Source organism: Scyliorhinus canicula, chromosome 9, assembly GCF_902713615.1.
Source record: "Scyliorhinus canicula chromosome 9, sScyCan1.1, whole genome shotgun sequence".
Classification (NCBI taxonomy): domain Eukaryota; kingdom Metazoa; phylum Chordata; class Chondrichthyes; order Carcharhiniformes; family Scyliorhinidae; genus Scyliorhinus; species Scyliorhinus canicula.
Genome location: NC_052154.1, coordinates 48,334,296 through 48,356,984, shown reverse-complemented (window position 1 = coordinate 48,356,984; position 22,689 = coordinate 48,334,296). Strand labels below are relative to the sequence as shown.

The 22,689-nt window shown below is 48.8% G+C and overlaps 1 protein-coding gene across 1 annotated transcript in view; it reads left to right on the top strand.

Annotated features, from left to right (window-relative positions):
* Window positions 1-6,229: 6,229 nt before the first annotated feature.
* Window positions 6,230-22,689, top strand: part of siah1 (siah E3 ubiquitin protein ligase 1) — a 31,350-nt gene continuing 14,890 nt past the window's right edge. The window contains exon 1 of the mRNA XM_038806661.1: window positions 6,230-6,617. The gene's annotated coding sequence lies outside the window, so the exon portion shown is untranslated. The remainder of the gene's footprint in view (window positions 6,618-22,689) is intronic.

Below are 22,689 nucleotides of genomic sequence, written 5' to 3'. Positions count from 1 at the left end.
AGGCGTTCAAAGGGCCGAGAAGCCTTGACCAGGTGGGACCTGTCTGGTCTATAGAAGTGCGGTTTGCACTCCGCACAGATCGGGCAGTCCCTGGTGACCGCTTTTACCTCCTCGTTGGAGAAAGGCAGGTTTCGGGCTCTGATGTAGTGGGCGAGCCGGGTGACCCCAGGGTGGCAGAGGTTGTTGTGCATGAGTTTTAGTCTGTCAATCTGCGCGCTGGCGCATGTCCCGCAGGATAGGGCATCCGGAGGCTCGTTGAGCTTCCCGGGTCGATACTTAATATCATAGCTGTAGGTGGAGAGTTCGATCCTCCATCGAAGAATTTTATCATTTTTTATTTTGCCCCTTTGCGAGTTATCAAACATAAAGGCGACCGATCTTTGGTCGGTGTTGAGGGTGAACCTCCTACCTGCGAGGTGTGCCTCCAGTAACGAATAGCCTCCACAATGGCTTGTGCTTCTTTCTCGACTGAGGAGTGTCGGAGTTTTGAAGCGGAGAGGGTACGGGAGAAAAATGCGACTGGTCTCCCTGCCTGATTTAGTATGGCTGCTAGAGCTACCTCTGAGGCATCGCTCTCAACCTGGAATGGAGTGGATTCATCCACCGCCCGCATGGCCACTTTGGCGATGTCCTCCTTGATGCAGTTGAAGGCCTGGCGTGCCTCAGCTGACAGGGGAAATCGTGTGGCCTTAAAGAGTGGGCGGGCTTTGTCCGCATATTGAGGGACCCACTGGGCGTAGTAGGAAAAGAATCCCAAGCACCGTTTGAGGGCCTTGGGGCAATGGGGGAGGGGGGGTTCTAAGCATACGGTCCGGGTCTGGGCCCAGGACTCTTTTTTCCACGACGCAGCCGAGGATGGCCAGTCTGTTTGTGTGGAAAACGCATTTCTCTTTGTTGTAGGTGATGTTTCATTTCTGTGCCGTCTGGAAAAAACGGTGGAGGTTGGCGTCGCGGTCCTGCTGGTCATAGCCGCAGATGGTGACATTGTCCAAGTATGGAAACGTGGCCCACAGCCCGTACTGGTCTACCATTCGGTCCATTGCTCGTTGGAACACCGAGACCCCATTCGTGATGCCGAAGGGGACCCGGAGGAAATGGAAGAGGTGGCCATCGGCCTCGAATGCCGTGTAGTGGCGGTCCTCCGGGCAGATTGGGAGCTGGTGGTATGCAGACTTCAGATCCACCGTGGAAAAGAGCCGATACTGGGCGATCTGATTTACCATGTCTGCAATCCTGGGGATACGCGTCGAGGAGCGTAAAGCTATTTATGGTCTGACTATAGTCGACAACCATGCGGAATTTTTCCCCTGTCTTAACGACCACCACCTGAGCTCTCCAGGGACTATTGCTGGCCTCTATAATCCCCTCACTGAGAAGCCTTCGGACCTCTGATCTGATAAATATCCTAGCCTGCAGGCTGTATCGCCTGCTACGAGTGGCTATGGGTCTACAGTCCTGTGTGAGATTGGCAAAGAGGGGAGGAGGGGAGATTCGCTGTGTAGCGAGGCTGCAGATAGTGAGTGGGGGCAGGGGCCCGCTGAAGCTGAGGGTGAGGCTATTAAGGTTACACTGAAAATCTAGGCCTAATAAGAGTGGCGCGCAGAGGTCGGGCAAAACGTAGACTTGAAATTTTGAGTAGCTAGCGCCTTGGATTGTGAGTGTCGCGGCGGTGCGCCCCTGGATCTGTACAGAATGGGAGCCTGAAGCGAGCGAGAAAGTTTGCCGCACGGAGAAAATGGGGAGCGAACAGCGTCTTACCAGGTCTGGGTGTATGAAGCTCTCAGTACTCCCGGAGTCAAAAAGGCATGGTGTGTTGTACCCGTTGATTTGGACCTCTGCCATCGAATTTCGCAGATGCTTCGGGGCGATTGATCCAGGGTGACTGCGCCGAGTTGCGGGCCGCGTGACGAGCGCCCGGGGAGGTCGTACTCTTCTGATGAGTTGTCCGAGCGTGGAGATGCAGGTCGGGCCTGTGGATCGCACGTGGCGGGCGGCGAGGAAGATGGCATCCAAGATGGCGGCCCCATGAGTCGCACATGGCCGGCCGCGTGGTGGAGGTTTGCTAAGATGGCAGCCCCCATGGACCGCACGTAGCGGGAGGGGGCGGGGTCGGGGCATAGGCCACAGCGTTTCGGGCCCCGCGGGCCTGCGGGTATGGGGAGCACAGCGGCCTGTTCGTGGCACAGGCCTGCGTGAGTCGCTGGTCGGGGGCCCATGATTGGGTCGCGGGGTCCGCGGGGAACGAGGTGAGGCTGCGTAAGGAGACCTCCATCGTGGTAACAATTTCCGCAGTTGTTTCTAAGTCTTGGGCCCCCTTTTCCAGCAGTCGTTGGCGCACATAATTAGACCTGAGGCCCGCTACAAAAACATCGCGTACAGCAAGTTCTCTATGTTCAGCCGCGGTAACCGCTTGATAGTTACAGTCATTCGATTATTGAGCTCTCTTAAAAATTCGGCGAGTGATTCTGTAGGCCGCTGGCGGCGAGTCGTGAACACATGGCGTGCGTAAACTTCGTTAATGGGCCTTACATACATCTTATCAAGTATCACTAGCGCTGCAGTATATGAACCGGCTGAGTTTAGTTACATAGAGATTCTGTGGCTCACCCTCGCGTGCAGTAGACTTAACTTCTGTTCCTCTGTTGTTTAGGCTGTGCTCGCTTCTGCCAGGTAGGCCTTAATGCACCGCAGCCAGTGGGAGAAGATTTATTTTGCCTCTGCATCCTGTGGGTCGAGTTCTAGGCGTCCAGGCTTGAGGGCTGATTCCATGATCGATCCTGACTGTTCTTAAGTAGATTAAATTGATGGAACCATCAATTCACGAGACACGTGCTTTAAGATATGAACAGTGGTTTTAATCTACTTACTACAGAGCCAGCCTGTTACCCGTTGAACTCTCAATGAACTGCAGGCTGGCTCTGGACACGGTTATTTATACAGCAGTCAAGGGGGAGGAGTCGTGGGCGGAGCCAAGGGTGGAGCCCTGTACAAACTCCTGAGCATTCCCAGAGCTACTCCCCCTAGTGGTCGGATAACGCTACTGCGCTTACAATGGTATTGGTAAATACAGTGTGAATTACTACGTTACATTCACCACAACCAGCTCTTTAGTTTTGCTGAGATTGAGGTAGAGATTGTTGTCGTTACACCCACCACTCCACTTGGTTCTCTATCTCCCTCCTGTATTCTAACTCATCATTGTTCGAGATCCAACCCACTACGGTCGTGTCATAAGTAAACCTGTAGATGGAGTTGCAGCCAAATTTTGCCACGCTGACGTGTGTACAGGGAGTATAGTCGGGGGTTAAGTATGCAGCCTTGTGGGCCCCGGTATTGAGGACTATCATGGAGGAGGTGTTGTTGTTTACCCTCACTGATTGTGGTCTATGAGTCAGAAAGTCGAGGATCCAGTTGCAGGTTGAGGAGCCGAGTCCTTTTGGAGTTTTGATATGAGTTTGGCTGGGATTATGGTGTTGAAGGCAGAGCTGTCGTTAATTAATAGGAGTCTGATGTAGGAATCCTTGTTGTCGAGGAGCTCCAGGGATGAGTGTAGGGCCAGGGAGATGGTGTCTTCTGTGGACCGGTTGTCGCGGTACGCGAATTGCAATGGATCTAGGCATTTTGGGAGTATGGAATTGATGTGCCTCATGACCTCTCAAAGTATTTCATTACGATCGATGTCAAGGCCATAGGACGATAGTCGTTGAGGCACGTTGCCTGGTTCATCTTTGGCACTGGTATGATAGTGGTCTTCTTGAAGCAGATGGGGACCTCGGAACGGAGTAGGGAGAGGTTGAAGACGCCGCAAACACATCTGCCAGCTGGTCCGTGCAGGATCTGAGTGCACGACCGGGGATCCAATCAGGAACCGTCGCCTTCCGAGGGTTCACTTTCAAGAAGGCCGATCTGACTTTGGAAGCTGTGACGATAGGTATGGGTGTCCGGGGCTGCTGGAGCAGTTGATAGCGGTTTAAAAGTTTCCTGCTCAAACCGAGCACAGAATGCATTGAATTCATCGGGGAGGGGTGTGCTGCTGCCAGAGATTCTGCTTGGCTTCGCTTTTTAGCCCGTTATGTTGTTCAAGCCTTGCCACAACCGACGAGAGTCCGTGATGATAGTCTGTGACTCTAGCTTGGTCTGATATTGACTCTTGGCATCACTGGTCGCCTCATTTTAGGAACGATGTGGAAGCTTTGGAAAAGGTGCAAAGGAGATTTACCAGGATGTTGCCTGGAATGGAGAGTAGGTCATACGAGGAAAGGTTGAGGGTGCTAGGCCTTTTCTCATTAGAATGGAGAAGGATGAGGGGCGACTTGATAGAGGTTTATAAGATGATTAGGGGAATAGATAGAGTAGACAGTCAGAGACTTTTTCCCCGGGTGGAACACACCATTACAAGGGGACATAAATTTAAGATAAATGGTGGAAGATATAGAGGGGATGTCAGAGGTAGGTTCTTTACCCAGAGAGTAGTGGGGGCATGGAATGCACTGCCTGTGGAAGTAGTTGAGTCGGAAACGTTAGGGACCTTCAAGCGGCTATTGGATAGGTACATGGATTAGGGTAGAATAATGGAGTGTAGGTTAACTTCTTAAGGGCAGCACGGTAGCATTGTGGATAGCACAATTGCTTCACAGCTCCAGGGTCCCAAGTTCGATTTCGACTTGGGTCACTGTCTGTGTGGAGTATGCACGTCCTCCACGTGTGTGCGTGGGTTTCCTCCGGGTACTCCGGTTTCCTCCCACAGTCCAAAGATGTGCAGGTTGGGTGGATTGGCCATGAAAAATTGTCCAAAATTCTATGATTAACCTAGGACAAAAGTTCGGCGCAACATCGTGGGCCGAAGGGCCTGTTCTGTGCTGTATTTCTCTATCTATCTATCATTGATTTACTTGAGTAAGGGTGAAACATGTGCAATTCTCCAGTCCTCTGGCCCCACCCTTGTACCTAAGGAAGATCACAGGATTATGGCCAGTGACGCTACAATTTCCACCTGACTACCCTCAGCATCCACACATCTGGTTTGCTCCTGATGACCTATTAACTTTAAGTATAGGCAGCTACCAGTAGAACCGATTGCAACTGCGCCAGAATCCTGGAACTTGGTATTTAAGACGGCCTTACGAGTGCAATTGGGGATAGGCAATAATTGGTGGCCTTGCAGAGATACGCACATTCCATAAATTAAAGTGTTTAAAGGAAAATTCTTTATGACATAAAAACATTGAATGATATATGGGAGAAGAGAGGAATTTTAAAAATTGTATTCTTTCACAGGATGAAGGTGCTGCTGGCTAAACCAGCATTTCTTATCCATCCTAATTACCTTTGAGAAGGAGGTGGTGAACCACCTTTTTGAACTACTGCACTTGATGTGGTATTGGTACACATAATGTTGTCCAGAAGTTCCAGGATTGTAGCCCAGTGACAGGGAAGCTTGTAGGTGCCGGTGTTCCCATGTACCTGCCTTCCTAGTCCTTCTTAGTGGTAGAGGTCATGCGGTTGGAAGATGCCATCCGAAGGAGTTTCGGTGACTTGCTGCAGTGTATCTTATAGGTGGTACACACTGTCCAGTGATGGAGCAAGTGAATGTTTAAAGTTTTGGATGGGATGCAAACCAAGCGGGTTACTTTGACCCAGATGGTGTCAAGTCGTGTATGTCATGGGAGCTGCATGCCTGGTAGGCGTTCCAAGCAAATGGAGAGTACTCCACCAGTCCTGATATGTAGATGGTGGCCCGACCCTGCGGAGTCAGGTGAGTTGCTTGCCGCAGGACTCCCAGCATCAGTAGTTATATGGTTGGTCCAGTTCAGTTTCGAGTCAATTGTACGCCAGGATGTAGAGTGGGGAGGATTCAGTGACGGTAATGCCACTCAAAGTGAAGGAGAGAAGGTTGAATGTATCTTGTGGAAGATGGACATTGCCTGGCACCTGTGTGGCGTTAATGTTATTCACCACTTATCAGCCCAAGTCTGGATGTTGTCCGGGATTGTACTCAATGGACTGCATGGAAAAACGAACAGCACACAGGCCTGAGGGGCGAGATGTGCCTTATTATTTTCGGTGCTGTAACATGCTGCGATTCACTAAACCGCGTCTTCGAACTTTGCTGCCAACTGACTGACGCCCACCGCGGGAGGCGCGGGAAAGAGCGCGAGGGGGGCGGAGTCTGGCCGGCGGTGATGATTGGATGGTCGGCTGGAATAATTAACGCGTCACGCGGGGCAGGTGAGCGCGTGTGGGGCTCGAGCACAGGCGGCGGTTAGAGAGAGGCGGCCCAGCGCGAGGGGGGGCGCGGTGGAAGCAGCCGGTCCGGGAGCGGCGGCCCAGCGAAAGGGGGAAGCAGCCGGTCCTGGAGAGGCGGCCCAGCGAAAGGGGGAAGCAGCCGGTCCTGGAGAGGCGGCCCAGCGAAAGGGGGAAGCAGTCGGTCCGGACGGAGAGAGGCGGCCCAAGGAGAGGGAGAAGCAGCCGGTGTGGACAGAGAGAGGCGGCCCAACGCAAGGGGGAAAGCAGCCGGTCCACCCCAGTGGAGCCAGTCGGTGGGTCTGAGCTCGCTTTGCCTGGCTGGGGGAGGAAACAAAGCCGTACCTCCGGCTTGAATTTGCAGTGTGAAGCAGGTAAGGGCGGTTAAGAATCGGACCTTTAAACACACAAAGAGAGGGAGGAAGACCCTTTTTAAAAATTTTGGTTGTGGGGCGGAGAGGTCAGAGTAACCCGAACTGTGCGTGATGCAGGCGGGCGAGCCCCCGGACTTTATTTTGATGTGTGTTTTTATTTTCCTTTAGGAGCGGTTTATTTTCCCTCCGCTCTGTTTGGGATGCTCGCCGTTGGCGGAGGCTGAAGCGGGAGCGGCTGGTGTTTATTGTTTGGGAGAGGCCGCCGGCGTGGCCCAGCGTTTGCTAGGCCGCGGCTCTCTGCTCTTTTACTCCAACTCTCTATTGTTGTCAACAGCTTCCGCGCTCCGCTTCCTACCTTTCTTTTTATTCCCCACCCATTGAATCCTGTCCCGCATTGTTGGGGACAGCCCTCCCCCGCGCGAATAAACGTGACTTTTTGAAGCTCAGTTTCCCGAACGGCCGCCCAGTCCCTTCGCTCCCAGTCTGGTTTCTTCCACCGTGTTCGCTCCCACCCCCTCTCTCTGCAGCTCTCTCTCTCTTTTATTATTTTCTGTTTTGGAGTGACACAACGGAAAGATAAACACAAATGGCACGCTGGCGGATTGGCCGTTTGTTTGTGATCCGAAAGAGTTTAACCTCGTGTGCGATGTGTGTATGTTTGACACAATGGAGATGTTTGTAGGCGGAAAAAAAATCCCCCGGCCACCGCGTCTTTGTTCGTTGTTGACAAGTCAGTCGCTTTATAATTTAATACAATTCGCCCAAGGATCACAAGGTCTCTGGTCTAGCGCAGAGCTGCTGAAGCTATTCGGTTAACTCATGAGAAAATACGCGTGTGTGCAGGGGGGGTGTTTTAATACATACAGGCAGCCCAACGCTACGTACATGTTGACGTTTTTTTTAGATGCAGCAGGTGCAAACTAGGCCTGCTGTAGAGGGGTTTTCCAGCTGTTTTCGGTCTCTTCCCAAGTCGCCCCACTTAGGTTATAAACGCAACCTGCGTGGATGTAATGGCTGATCTGGTTGCTTAGTCACTGCTCTCAATTTGAAGTAGTTTACAGGAACCAGGTAAAATGGGAAAGATTACGATGCTGTGCAAAACCTGCTTGAAAGGTGACTTTGATTGGGGGGGGGGGAGGTGGGATGGAAGAGAGGTGAAGGAGAATTTGTAAATCTTAAAAGCCAAAATTGGATTCTTGGCAGTTTGCTACATAAAATTGGTCCACTGTCTAATTCCTTGTCTGAGAATTACCTTCTCCTTTAAACTGGCACCCTCTTGTTCTTTCCTCCAACCAACATCTGTATTTGACAGTTCGTGCTCTTATTTCCATCGCATGGGCACAATCGCACCAACAAGTACCTCTTCCCCTTATTGTTCAGCATGTTGAAGGGGCTGTTCTTAGTCGAGCATTTGGCCTTTACCTGGAAATTGCTGCTCCTTTCAATGCTGTAGTACCTGTATTTTCATCACTTTCCTTGCCACCATTGTGTTCCAAGAGCTTCTCCCCTCACTGAGGCAAATTTTGTTTACTTGTGCCTCTTTCAATCTAGAATACTGTTTGTTGTGGTTTCCTTGCATTGGGAGATCAAAAGCAAGTTCTGCTGGATGGGACATTGTTCGATCTGCAAATGTGGAAGTACCAGTCACTACTATAATTCTCCACTCTGACCTTTTTATTTGGATTTTATTGTCATGTGTACTGAGTTGCAGTGAAAAGTATTTTTCTGCAAGCCGCTCAACAGATCACTAAGAATGGAAGGAAATAAAAGAAAATACATAATAGAGCAACACAAGGTACATGGACCGGCATCAGGTGAAGCATACATGGGTGTAGTGTTAATGAAGTCTGTCCATAAGAGGGTTGTTTAGGAAATCTGGTAACAGTGGGCAAGAAGCTGTTTTTGAGTCTGTTCATGCATGTTCTCAGACTTTTGTATCTCCTCCCTGATGAAAGAAGTTGGAAGTGAGTAAGCTGGGTGGGAGGGGTCTTTGATTATGCTGCCTGCTTTCCCCAGGCAGATAGATGCATCTGTAAAAGTTGAAGAGTTAGTGTGGACATGCCGAATTTCCTCAGTTTCCTGATCACGCTCTAAAAGTTGGGAAGTAGTGTTACAACTATACAGAGCAGACACGGGGAGAAATGGCAAACTCCATATACAGTCACCCGGGTCCCTGATGTGGTGAGGCAGCAATGCTTGCCACTGCTACATCTGGTATACTGTAAGTTTGGGTCTCAATTTAAGGAGGAGGTATCTCTGGAGGTTCACCTGGATTGATTTGGGACAATGGTCTTGTGAGGAAAGGTTGATTGGGCTGAGCCCATACTCATTGGAGTTCAGAATGAGGTGATCTCACTGAATTATATAGGATTCTATGGGGAAGTTGACGGGATGATTCTCATGGGTAGAGCTCGGGCTGAAGCTTTGGATTTTTTACCCAAACAAGCAGTGAAGCTTTGGTCATTTGAGGTTGAAATAAATATTTGATCGCTGAGCCTAGGTTGGGAGGGGTAGGTGGGGAAGTAAGTTAGGTCACAGAAAGATTAGGCATGATTGAATGGTGAAGGCCTGATGGGCCTATTAACTATTCCTGCTCCTGGTGGCTATTCCAGGGAAACTCTATGTAAGCCTCTGGAATAGCACCCTACAGGGTTCCTTTGCGCCCCCCCCCCCCCCCCCCCCGAAAAAGAACAAACATCTGCACTCCCCCAAGCAACTGGTAACAAACAAGTCTTTGAAGATGGCAGTGAGCTGTTTCCACTGCGTGGAACCTTTTCTCTGACCCCCTAATGGCAAATTTGATCTTTTCTAGCCTTGGGAATTCTGCCAGGTCAGCCATCCAGTGAGGTCATGGGTGGAGATGCTGACCTCCGTGGGAGATGGAGGCCAGAGCATTCTGTCTCTTGAGTTCTGGTTGTTCTGGCACACTGAAGACCACCACTAATGGGCATGGCTCCCCCAAGACCTCGGACATAGCCTTGAAATATGTGCTCCATGATCAGAACATGTGGGAATGGTTGGCTGGACTCTCCTGACATCGCTCATCTGTCTTCACTCCTAGGAAGAACCTGCTCATATTTCTCCTGGTCAGGTATGCCCTGTGCACCACGTTCAGTTGCATCAGGTATCAGGTTCCACCTTGTGCATGAGATGAAGGAGTTCACTCTGCAAATCTCGTTTGTCTGTCCAGCTGACACCCCCACCCTCCTTCCTCCCATCTTTCCTTGTTTCGTCCAATGGGGGGGGGGACAATGGTGCCTCCTTGCAGAGCAAGTTCAGTATCCTGAAGATACCGGAGCTCGTGCCTTTTTGGGAGCCTAAGTTGCTCTCTTTCTCTCTCTTTCCCCCCCCCCCCCCCCCCCCATGGTTGCCACTCTGGCATCTCCGTACAAGTCTCTGACCTTCAACACCCCTTCTGCCCTTCTCCATGTTTCATACATGGCATCCATTCTGGCTGGGATGAATCTGTGGTTTTGCAGATGGGAGCTGAGATGGACTTTTAGCTTGATGGTGGGTAGGCTGCTTCCTGGCTCTCGGTGAGGCTATCACCACCTGGCGTGTTGGGAGAAATGGTAGTGGGGCGGTGACCAGTGCCTGCAGGGATGTGCCAACACACTTCTACACCCACTCTGTCCCCGGACAACCCTGCACTCTTCCCACACATGCTGCCCAATTGTAGAACAAGAGGTTTGGAAGTGCTTGCCCCCCCCACCTCCGGTTACTGCCTCTGCAGGACCCTGGGGTTCTTTCCGCCTGCACGTAGTCCAATTATTAGTTATCAGGAGCAGGGTCTTTATCTTTCTTGTCTGCACTCTTTCTCTGGCAGGGAGAGTCCTACCGTCGCAGGTCCCCCTTCACCTCCACCAGGCTAGACAGGTTCCACTTGTGGAGCTGAACCTGGGCTATCTGAATCCCCAGTAGCTGAACTTGGTTTGGGCCAATTTGAGGTTTGGGTGTCGGTGCCTGTTCTCTTGGCCGTCTATCTTGGCCAAGACTTGTGTCGCTGACAACCACATTATTTTGGCCTCGAGCAAGGTTCCTTTGTCTTGCTCGGTGACCATTTTCTCCAGTTCCCGGATTGTTGCTCCTTGGACTTCCTGTTGTTGCTGCTCCACCCTGTCCCATCATTTCATACAAGAGGGCCGGCCATCTTCATCACCATCATTAGGTCCTCCTTTACGGCCTCCCTGTGCTTTGAGTTCCATCAGCCTCTGTTGCTGACTGGGGTGGCATTGGTAACTCTGGGTCTGCCATGGTTTGGATTTGTTGCCATATGGCTCCCTCTGCTCTGATGTTGGGGTCTTTCTGCCTTTGCTCCCCTTGTAACCTGTTTTTTTGTTGGCTTGCTGGCATATTATTGATTTGTGTGGGGGTGCTGGTTGGTTCTGCTTTTTCCCCGGGTCAAAAAAGGTTCAAAAAGAAGTTAAGCAGGAGCCACCTTGCCACCTTTTGTGCAACTGCTCAGCTCATGGCTGCCACCAGACGTCTGTTTACAATTTTTAACGAGGCAATTTAGCATGGCCAATCCACCTATCCTGCACATCTTTGGGTTGTGGGAGTGCGACCCATGCAGACGTCAGAAGAATGTGCAAACTCAGTCCTCCCCGTGTGTGCGTGGGTTTCCTCCGGGTGCTCCCGTTTCCTCCCACAGTCCAAAGATGTGCGGGTTAGGTGGATTGGTCATGCTAAATTGCCCGTAGTGTCCTAAAAAGTAAGGTTAAGGGGGGGTGGGGTTGTTGGGTTACGGGTATAGGGTGGATAGTGGGTTTGAGTAGGGTGATCATTGCTCGGCACAACATCGAGGGCCGAATGGCCTGTTCTGTGCTGTACTGTTCTATGTTCTATGTTCAGTCACCCAGGGCTGGGATCGAACCTCCGACCTCTGTGCCATGAGGCAGCAGTACTAAAATGTTTACAATGTTAATGTTTAAACCTTTGGCCTCTACTACAGTACTCGGGCAGTTGGTGCTGTGTATAGTACAAGCTGCACCTGTAATTCTCCAATGTTGTGGAATGGACATCATGTCAGTCATAAGTCATCAGACTGGCCTCCGTATGTGGTCTCTGCTATGCACTCCAGTTGAACAGCGGGTTCTATTTTGCCCCCACCTTTTATCATATTGTAACTATTTCTATTCATCCTCTGGATCCCTATTTTTCTAATTTCATTCTCTTTTGTTATATCATTTATTCCTATTGTAATTTTGTCCTAATCTAATTACAGTACATCCCTTTCTCCTCCACTGTTCATAAGCTTGCTATCTTTGAACTTGTCAAATCAAATTTCTTCCACCTATCAGTTCAGGATCACCAGGATATGTCATGGTTCAAGTGGACGTGGTTTATTGTTTCTGCTGGCCAACCCGTTGAGACTGATGGAAAATGTCAAACTGACTTTGAAAAGAATCTGGCACCGTATAGTATCTTTCATGGCTTTGGGGTATCCCTTACAACCAAAGTTTTTAAATGTTGTAATATAGGAAATGGGGAAATGTGGCAGCCAATTTGTTTGTACACAAAGTTCCTAATCAGTAATATGACCTTTTTTATCCTTTTTTTTCTTGTATCAGGCTCAAAAAAAAAATGGACCGTACCCATGTAGAGTAAATTGATGGGGCAAGCACAGGAAGTTTATGCTTCCCTGTCAGGTCAATGCAGGCATGATGATTGGTTAAAAAAAGCTATTTGGGGTACATATTAATTGGTTCCCAAGGCAGTTGGGACAGATGTATGCCAAATTTGAAAGGCAAGGAAGAGCAGAACAATGTTAATAGATGGGTAGGAGCATTGGGAGTTGAAACTACCTCTTGAGAAGTAATTCTCTCTCTCATAAACATTAAGAATTCCCTACTTTCTTTGATAAGAATCCATGTCGAGGACAAAAGGTGAAAACCACCAGACAAGCTAGCTGATGATCCATCATCCCCATAATTTTGAAAAGGACAAAGTTGGGAGAGTGAAAGGAAGGTGGGGAGCATGGTAAGGAATGGATAGCTGGGAATGCTGAGTTTCCCCCCCCCCCCCCCCCCCCCCCTCAGACCAGGAAGGAAGATACTGAGGGTGATGGCAAGACTGTTAAGGTGGGACACATTCATTCAGCATGTTAGAAGTTGCAAGGAAAGCCCGTGGGACTTTTGAAAAGGGAACAATACTACAGGGCAGACTGTAGCTCTAATTGGACTTGGGTGACCAGAGATGAACACTGTGGGAGCAGGTATGATGAATGTAATCGATGAGATATAATAGGATTTTTGTGTAAGGGGAGGATCACCCCAGATCAACCAATACAGCCAAGCTTGTAATTATTGTAAGCAACACACATGCTAGTCGGACTCTTACAAGAGAACATTTTTGGCTTTCCATCCAGATAGTCCAATGAATGCTAAGGTATTAGTGAGGGGGGTGGAAGAAGAGGAGGGGAGAGAGAAAGTGCTATTATAATCCCGGTTCTATTGTATAAAGTACAATTGAATATTTTGTGTCTGGTACAGTAGTTGTTTGGTTAAGGAGTTGCCAGTGGGAATGATTTGACAAGTGACGGTTGTGGCTTTACCCGTGATTAAAGTTTGAGGGAAATACTGTGGACAGCGCATGAGATACCAATGGCAAGGCAGGTGGAATTAGGAATACTCATTGGGCATCAAATGATTCCAGATCACCAAATGACAATGGTAGTGAATCAGATTCTGCCAATATTGATGTAATTATCTCTACAAGAATGATTCACCACACACGTTTGTCAAAGATTAAATCTAGGAAGTTCTGTATATGGAGCAGAAGTAGGTGTTTTAGCCCTTCAAGCCTGCTCTGCCATTCAATCAAATCATGGCTGATCTCCAAGTTTTTAAAATCAGAAATATATGTGCAATTCGGATTCATAAGACATGGTAACAGACTTAGCCCATCGAGTGTGCTCCGCCATTCAATCGTGGCTGATATTTTTCTCATCCTGCCTTCTCTCCATAACCCCTGATCCCTTTTTAATCAAGAACCTATTTAGCTCTGTCTTAAAGACAGTTGGTTATTTGGCCTCCAGTCTTCTGCAGCAAAAGAGTTCCACAGATTCACCACTCTCTGGCTGAAGAAATTCCATGTCTCTGTTTTAAAGGATCGTCTGAGATTGTGCCCTCTGATTCTAGTTTTTCCTTGTAGTGGAAACATCCTCTCCATATCACTCTATCCAGGCCTTGCAGTATCCTGATTCCACTACTATGGGGCAGCGAATTCCACAAATTCACCAGCCTCTGCAAGAAGTAATTCCTCCTCGTCTCCGTTCTAAATCTACCATCTCTTAAACCTATATTCATGACTTCTCATTCCCTGCACGGGGAACATTTGGTTTACATTTACTTTATCAATCTGTATCCTCGATCATCAATCCATTTTAGTATTTGCATACCGTGACCAGATTCCCATACCTTCTAAACTCTAGTACAAGCCCAAATTGTTTAATTTCTCCTCGTGCATCAACCCTTTCATCCTCGGAATCAATCTGGGGAGCCTCCTCTGAACTACCTCTATTGCTGCCACCATTCTTCATCAAATAAGGAGACCAAAACTGGGCACAATACTCCTGATGTGGTCTCTCCAACACCTATACAATTTCATCAACACTTTATCTTTCTTTTATACTCAGTCCTTTTGCCATAAATGCTAACATTCCATTTACCTTTTTAATTACATGCTGTATCATTCTGAATTCTCCCTCTTGTGTACCCGACTAGGGGCTTTACACAGTAACTTATTGTAATGTAAGCCCAGGATTGTTATTATTTGGACACCGACCTTCTGTGATTCCTGAACAAAGATACCCAGATCCCTCTGCCCAAACTCATTTTGAATCTGCTTTCCAGTTGGATGATAATTTGCCTTTTTAATTTTTTTCGGCCAAAATGGATAACCTCAATCTAGTCGAAAACCACATTGAGACTAAGACTAAAGAGGAGTCCGAATCTAATAAGTGAAGTTCAGATGAGTTGGGAGTTGTGAATCTGATTATCCTAAACAACTGCTACCGGATAGGCCTGTCACTAATTGATCTTGAACAACTGGGACATGGATCTTTTAAAGCTAAGGAAGACGACAGCAAATCAGAAGGTGAATTTGCCTTTCTTAGAAGTAACTTGTTACAGCCCCTTGCAGCAAAACCCTTGCCATCCACTTCAGGTGCACATATTTCCCAAAGCATGCCTGGTCTTGAAGGAAAATGTACATAGCATGGTATCAGCTCTCCGGGATGAGAATAGCAATGACTGAAATTATGGCAGGCAAATGGCTGATTAACCTGTATCCTTTTAAAGGCCTTTTTATTTAAAAAAAAAATTTTTAAAAATCATTTTGTTCAGGTTTTTCATTTGATACAATTTACAAAAGCCAAACATTCCACTCGGCTCCCATACCGATCCCCTCACTCTCTCTCGGCTGTGGCTGCGAAGTAGTAGCAGGTTAAGAAGGACCAGGCTGCCCATGTTTCTTCTCTCTGCATGGAATTGGGGATTCTTGGATTCTCTCCTGTCTGTCTCCTTTTCTTTCCCCCCGCCCCTCAACCCCACACACCCACAAAATGGCATAATCATTTTATCTATTCCTTGGGGATGAAGATCAGTATATATCTAAACAGGAAGAGGAACCTTGGCAGTGTGTTCATCTTAATGGTCTGCACCCTCCCTGCCGTGGGAAGCGGGAGTGCATCCCATCTCTGTAGGTTCTTTTTAACTTCCTCCGCCAGACTAGTCAGGTTTTATTTGTGGATCCCTGGCCAGTCATGGGCTATCTTGAGTCCCCATTTGTTCTTGACTAGTTTGAATGGTAGACCCCTCATCACCGGGAATACCTCGCTCTTGCTGGAGTTGAGTTCGGGGAAGGCCCCGAACAGGAGCTTCATGATTTCCTTCAAGCCGTTGCGTGGGTCGGAGATGATGTAGAGGAGCGGGTCATCTGCATAGTGAGGCTCTGCCTCCTCTTCGGTGCTCTTCCAGTCTTTTCATCTCGCAGAGCTATCGCCATGGGTTCAATTGCCAGGATGAACGGGGACAGCAGCTGTCTGAGTTCGCAGTGAGCTGTCTCCCTTGGCATAGCCTGTCTGGTCCTCTGACCACTTCCGGTACACAGTCTTCCAGTTTCTTGGCCTGTATTTTTGCATCTTCATTATTCAGCGAAATGGGTTCATATGATCCACATTCCGTTGGGTCTTTGTCTTTCTTGGGTACTGCTATATGGTTGTTAGTGTAGGAGACAGGGAGCCACTTGCTGGCAAGTCTGCAAACATCTCCTGTAGGTGTGGGGCCAGAGCATATTTTTATAGAAGTCTGCCAAGAACCCATCAGGTCCCGAAGCCTTCCCTGCCTGCATGGGAGTTGATGCTCTCCGTGACCCCTCCCAGTCCTATTGGTCCTTCCAGCTCCCTCCGTCTATCTTCCCCCACAACTGGCATATCCAGTTCTCCGAGCAACTGTTTAATTCCCAAGTACCCGTCGGGGGCTCAGGGTCCGGTCCCCAGGAGAAGACCCCAAATGCTTGGTTGACCTTTTTTGGTTCGGCTGCCAGTCTGCCTCTGCTGTCCTTTACCTGGGCTATCCCACCCATGGCTACCTGCTTTCTCAGCTGGTAGCTGGCAGCTAGCCTTCTCTCCATGCTCATTAAAGGTCCCCTGTGTCTGACGGGTGTTGGTGAGCTGCCTTTCTGGTGGGGAGCAGGTTAAAGTCCATTTGTAGCTTTGTCCTGCCACCAGCAGCTCTATGGTTGGGGCCTAGGGAGTACCTTCTGTTAACCTCCAGGATGGAGTCTTGTTGTTGCCTGGCCACCTCTCTTCCCTATCCCTACATGCCTTGAAGGCTATAATCTTTCCCTAATCACTGCCTTCAGTTCCTCCCAGAATGTGGAAGGTGAGACTTTTCCATTCTGGTTCTTAGTGATGTGCTCGTCTATGACCAGTGTGTTTTCTGACTGAAAGCTTTGTCGGCCAAGAGGTCTGTGTCCAACCTCCATGCAGGGCATTGGACACTGCCTGTCTCCAACCTCTCATCCATTTAATGTGGAGCATGGTTAGCAATTACTATTGCTGAGTATTCCGTAGTCACTTTGTAGAACATAGAACACTACAGCGCAGTACGGGCCCTTCGGCCCTCGATGTTGCGCCGACCTGTGAAACCATCTGAAGCCTATCTGACCTACACTATTCCATTTTCATCCATATGTCTATCCAGTGACCACTTAAATGCCCTTAAAGTTGGCGAGTCTACTACTGTTGCAGGCAGGGCGTTCCACACCCCTACTACTCTCTGAGTAAAGAAACTGCCTCTGACATCTGTCCTATATCTATCACCCCTCAATTTAAAGCTATGTCCCCTCGTGTTGGTCATCACCATCCGAGGAAAAAGACTCTCACTGTCCACCCTATCTAACCCTCTGACTATCTTGTATGTCTCTAAGTCACCTCTCAGCCTTCTCCTCTCTAACGAAAACAACCTTAATTCCCTGAGCCTTTCCTCGTAAGACCTTCCCTCCATACCAGGCAACATCCTAGTAAATCTCCTCTGAACCCTTTCCAAAGCTTCCACATCCTTCCTATAATGTGGTGACCAGAACTGCACGCAGTACTCCAGGTGCGGCCGCACCAGAGTTATGTACAGCTGCAGCATGACCTTGTGGTTCCGAAACTCAATCCCCCTGCTTATAAAGGCTAGCACACCATATGCCTTCTTAACAGCCCTATTAACCTGGGTGACAACTTTCAGGGATTTATGTACCTGGATGCCGAGATCTCTCTGTTCATCTACACGACCAAGAATCTTGCCATTAGCCCAGTACTCTGCATTCCTGTTACTCCTTCCAAAGTGAACCACCTTACACTTTTCCGCATTAAACTCCATCTGCCACCTCTCAGCCCAGCTCTGCAGCTTATCTATGTCCCTCTGTATCCTATAACATCCTTCAGCACTATCCACAACTCCACCGACCTTCGTGTCATCTGCAAATTTACTAACCCATCCTTCTACACCCTCTTCCAGGTCATTTATAAAAATGACAAACAGCAGTGGCCCCAAAACAGATCCTTGCGGTACACCACTAGTAACTGAACTCCAGGATGAACATTTGCCATCAACCACCACCCTCTGTCTTCTTTCAGCTAGCTACTGATCCAAACTGCTAAATCACCTTCAATTCCATACTTCCTTATTTTCTGCAATAGCCTACCGTGGGGAACCTTATCAAACGCCTTACTGAAATCCATATACACCACATCAACCGCTTTACCCTGATCCACCTGTTTGGTCACCTTCTCAAAAAACTCAATAAGGTTTGTGAGGCATGACCTACCCTTCACAAAACCGTGTTGACTATCGCTAATCAACTTGTTCTTTTCAAGATGATTATAAACCCTATCTCTTATAACCTTTTCCAACATTTTACCCACAACCGAAGTAAGGCTCACAGGTCTATAATTACCAGGGTTGTCTCTATTCCCCTTCTTGAACAAGGGGACAACATTTGCTATCCATCAGTCTTCCGGCACTATTCCTGTCGACAAAGACGGCATAAAGATCAAGGACAAAGGCTCTGCAATCTCCTCCCTGGCTTCCCAGAGAATCCTAGGATAAATCCCAACTGGCCCAGGGGACTTATCTATTTTGACATTTTCCAAAATTGCTAACACCTCCTCCTTTTGAACCTCAATTCCATCTAGCCTGGTCGACTGAACCTGAGTGTTCTCCTTGACAACATTGTCTTTCTCCAGTGTAAACACTGATGATAAAATATCCATTTAACGCTTCCCCTATCTCCTCTGATTCCACACACAACTTTCCACTACTATCCTTGATTGGCCCTAATCTTACTCTAGTCATTCTTTTGTTCCTGATGTACCTATAGAAAGCCTTGGGGTTTTCGTTGATCCTATCCGCCAATGACTTTTCGTGTCCTCTCCTCGCTCTTCTTAACTCTCCCTTTAGGTCCTTCCTGGCTAACTTGTAACTCTCAAGTGCCCTAACTGAGCCTTCATATCTCGTCCTAACATAAGCCGCCTTCTTCCTCTTGACAAGTGCTTCAACTTCCTTAGTAAACCATGGTTCCCTTGCTCGCCAACTTCCTCCCTGCCTGACAGGTACATACTTATCAAGGACACGCAGTAGCTGTTCCTTGAAAAAGCTCCACATTTCGATTGTACCCATCCCCTGCAGTTTCCTTCCCCATCCTATACATCCTAAATCTTGCCGAATAGCATCATAATTGCCTTTCCCCCAGCTATAATTCTTGCCTTGCGGTATATACCTATCCCTGCCCATTGCTAAAGTAAACATAACCGAGTTGTGATCACTATCACCAAAGTGCTCACCTACATCTAAATCTAACACCTGGCCGGGTTCATTACCCAGTACCAAATCCAATGTGGCCTCGCCCCTTGTTGGCCTGTCTACATACTGTGTCAGAAAACCCTCCTGCACACACTGCACAAAAACTGACCCATCTATAGTACTCGAACTATAGTATTTCCAGTCAATATTTGGAAAGTTAAAGTCCCCCATAACAACTACCCTGTTACACTCGCTCCTGTCGCGAATCATCTTTGCAATCCTTTCCTCTACATCTCTGGAACTATTCGGAGGTCTATAGACAACTCCCAACAGGGTGACCTCGCCTCTACTGTTCCTAACCTCGGCCCATACTGCCTCAGTAGACGAGTCCTCAAGCGTCCTTTCTACCGCCGTAATACTTTCCTTGATTAACAATGCCACCCCCCCCCCCCCCCCCCCCCTCCTCTTTTACCATCTTCTCTGTTCTTACAGAAACATCTAAATCCTGGAACCTGCAACAACCATTCCTGTCCCTGCTCTACCCATGTCTCCGAAATCGCCACAACATCGAGATCCCAGGTACCAACCCATGCTGCAAGCTCACCCACCTTATTCCGGATGCTCCTGGCGTTGAAGTAGACACACTTCAAACCAGCGTCCTGCTTGCCGGTGCCCTCTTTCAAACTTTTAACCCTATCCCTGACCTCACTGCTCTCAACATCCTGTACACTGGGACTACAATTTAGGTTCCCATCCCCCTGCTGAATTAGTTTAAACCCCTCCGAAGAGCACTAGCAAATCTCCCCCCCCCCCCCCCCCCCCCCCAGGATATTGGTACCCCTCTGGTTCAGGTGAAGACCATCCTGTTTGTAGAGGTCCCACCTACCCCAGAATGAGCCCCAATTATCCAGGAAACCAAAACCCTCCCTCCTGCACCATCCCTGTAGCCACGTGTTCAACTCCTCTCTCTCCTTATTTCTCACTTCGCTAGCAAGTGGCACGGGTAACAACCCAGAGATAACAACTCTGTTTGTTCTAGCTCTCAGCTTCCACCCTCGCTCCCTGAATTTCTGTCTCAAATCCCCAACTCTCTTCCTACCTATGTCGTTGGTACCTATGTGGACCACGACTTGGGGCTGCTCCCCCTCCCCCTTAAGGATCCCAAAAACACGATCAGAGACATCACGAACCCTGGCACCTGGGAGGCAACACCAACTGTGAGTCTCTTTCGTTCCCACAGAACCTCCTGTCTGTTCCTCTAACTATGGAGTCCCCAATGACAAGCGCTCTGTTCCTCTTCTCCCTTCCCATCTGAGCAACAGGGACAGACTCTGTGCCAGAGACCTGTGCCCTATTGCTTACCCCTGGTAAGTCGTCCCCCGCAACAGTATCTAAAACGGTATACTTGTTATAGAGGGGAACGACCACAGGGGATCCCTGCACTGCCTGCCGGTTCCCTCTCCCTCCCCTGACGGTAACCCATCTACCTGTCTCGAAACAGTCGTCCCCCCCCCCCCCCCCCCCCCTGCAAAGAAGTTGATACCGGTGTATACCTTGTGCACCAGCGAAAAGAATGAGAATTCCTTCTCACCAGGGTGTAGGAACCGCCATGGGTCCACTGCCCTTATCTGCTCCATGAATGCTCCCAATTCCTTAGCCATGTCTGTCTTTCCCTGTGGGGTTTGGTTGGTCTGCCAGTAGGTCTGGACACAGTTTAAAGTCCCCTCCCATGATCAGACAGTGTGTCGATGTCTGATTTCCACCATGGTCTTTATGAAATCCGTGTCGTCCCAGTTGGGCACATGGATGTTTACCAGGGCTGTCTGGAACACCATTGTCTATGACATACTGCTATCCTTGTCACCGTAAACACCATCCCCTTGCAAGAGTAGGTACATCCCAGCCCTTGTCTGGTAACATGGATGGTACGTCTGTTCCACCCAGCCCTTCCTTGCTGTGGCCCCCCCTTGCTTTCTGTTCTTGGCGCTAGCTTTTCCTACTAGTGATTGGGGGCCCCCCCTCCAGGGGCTGATTTTGCCCCTTTCCCATGCCCACTAATTCTTTTTCCCCTCTTCCTCACCTTTCTGCGTTCCGCTGCCCTCGTCCTTTCAAAGCGAGGCAATACAGTCCCATGAAAACTGTGTGCGTCCATCATAGTTCGCTTTTTTCCCCTCTTTCCTCCTCTGCTTTGCCCTTAGTGCTGCCTTGCCTGCCCCTTGTCCAGGCTGTCTGTTCGAACAAACTCGTCTGCCTTTTGAAATGTGACCCCAGAGCCTGGCTGGGTGCAGCATTCCACATTTCACTCTGCTCTTGTACAGGGCCAATTTCGCCTGGTTGTACTCCGGTACAGGGCCAATTTTGCCTGGTTTGAACTCGGCTGGGCACTTTTCTAGGAGTAGGCCATCTGACCCTTTGGGCCTGCTCCGCCATTCAATGAGAACATGGCTGATCTTTTGTGGACTCGGCTCCACTTTCCGGCCCAAGCGCCATAACCCTTTATTACTTTATTCTCCAAAACACTATCTATCTTTATCTTCAACATTTAATGAAGGAGCCTCAACTGCTTCCCTGGGCAGGGAATTCCATAGATTCACAACCCTTTGGGTGAAGAAGGTCCTCCTAAACTCAGCCCTTAATCTACTTCCACATATTTTGAGGCTATACTCACTAGTTCTGCTTTCACCCACCAGTATAAACAATCTGCCTGCATCTATCCTATCTATCCCCTTCATAATTTTATGCTTCTATAATGTCGTCGTCCGTCCCCCCCCCCCCCCCCCCCACATCCTTCTAAATTCCAACGAGTACAGTCCTAGTCTACTCAGTCTCTCTTAATCCAGCCCCCTCATGGAGTTAGAGGGAATGCAGACAGAGGAGCTAAAGCACAAATGGGAGGAAGAGTTAGGGGGGAGAGATAAGTGACAGGTCTCTGGGTGGATGCGAAAAGCAGAGTCAACACGACCACATCATGCGCCAGGCTCGGCCTGATAAAATTTAAGGTCGTTCACCGGGCACACATCCACGGTGGCCCAGATGAGCACGTTTTTTGGGATAGAAGACAGGTGTGCAAGGTGCACGGGAGGGCCAGCGAACAATGCCCACATGTTTTGGGCATGTTTGCAGCTTGGGGGATTTTGGCAGGGGTTTGCAGATGTTATGTCCACAGTGTTAAAACAAGGGGGGCATCAAGTCCAGAAGTGGCGATTTTCGGAGTGTCTGAGGACCTGGGAGTCCAGGGGGCGAGAGAGGCTGACGTCTTGGCTTTTGCCTCCTTGGTAGCCCGGAGACGGATGCTGTTAGCATGGAGGGACTCGAAGCCCCCGAAATCAGAGACCTGGGTCAACGACATGGCTGGCTTTCTCGGTCTTTAGAAAATCATGTTCACCCTAAGAGGGTCAATGATAGGGTTCGTTCGGAGGAATTAACTGTCAGCAGAAGGTTAGTCTAGAATCTAGACCAGTGGTTCTCAACCTTTTTTAACCCATGGACCCCTTTTCCTCTTAATTTTTTTTTGTGGACCCCCATAGCCATCCCACAGAAAAAAAAGCTTCTTATATGCATTGTAAACTAATCCTAAAGTCCATCTACCTTACCGTGAGGTTTGGAAACGGATTAGCGGTATTTTCGTACGTTGCCAAACTTATTCTAATATGAAAAGTAATGAAAAAAACTTTTTACTGACTAAATTGAATTAAATTACTCTAAAAAATAACCCATTCATATCAAATATACACAGTTTCTAGTGATTACTGTGTTAAATCATTCATTAAACTTGTCAA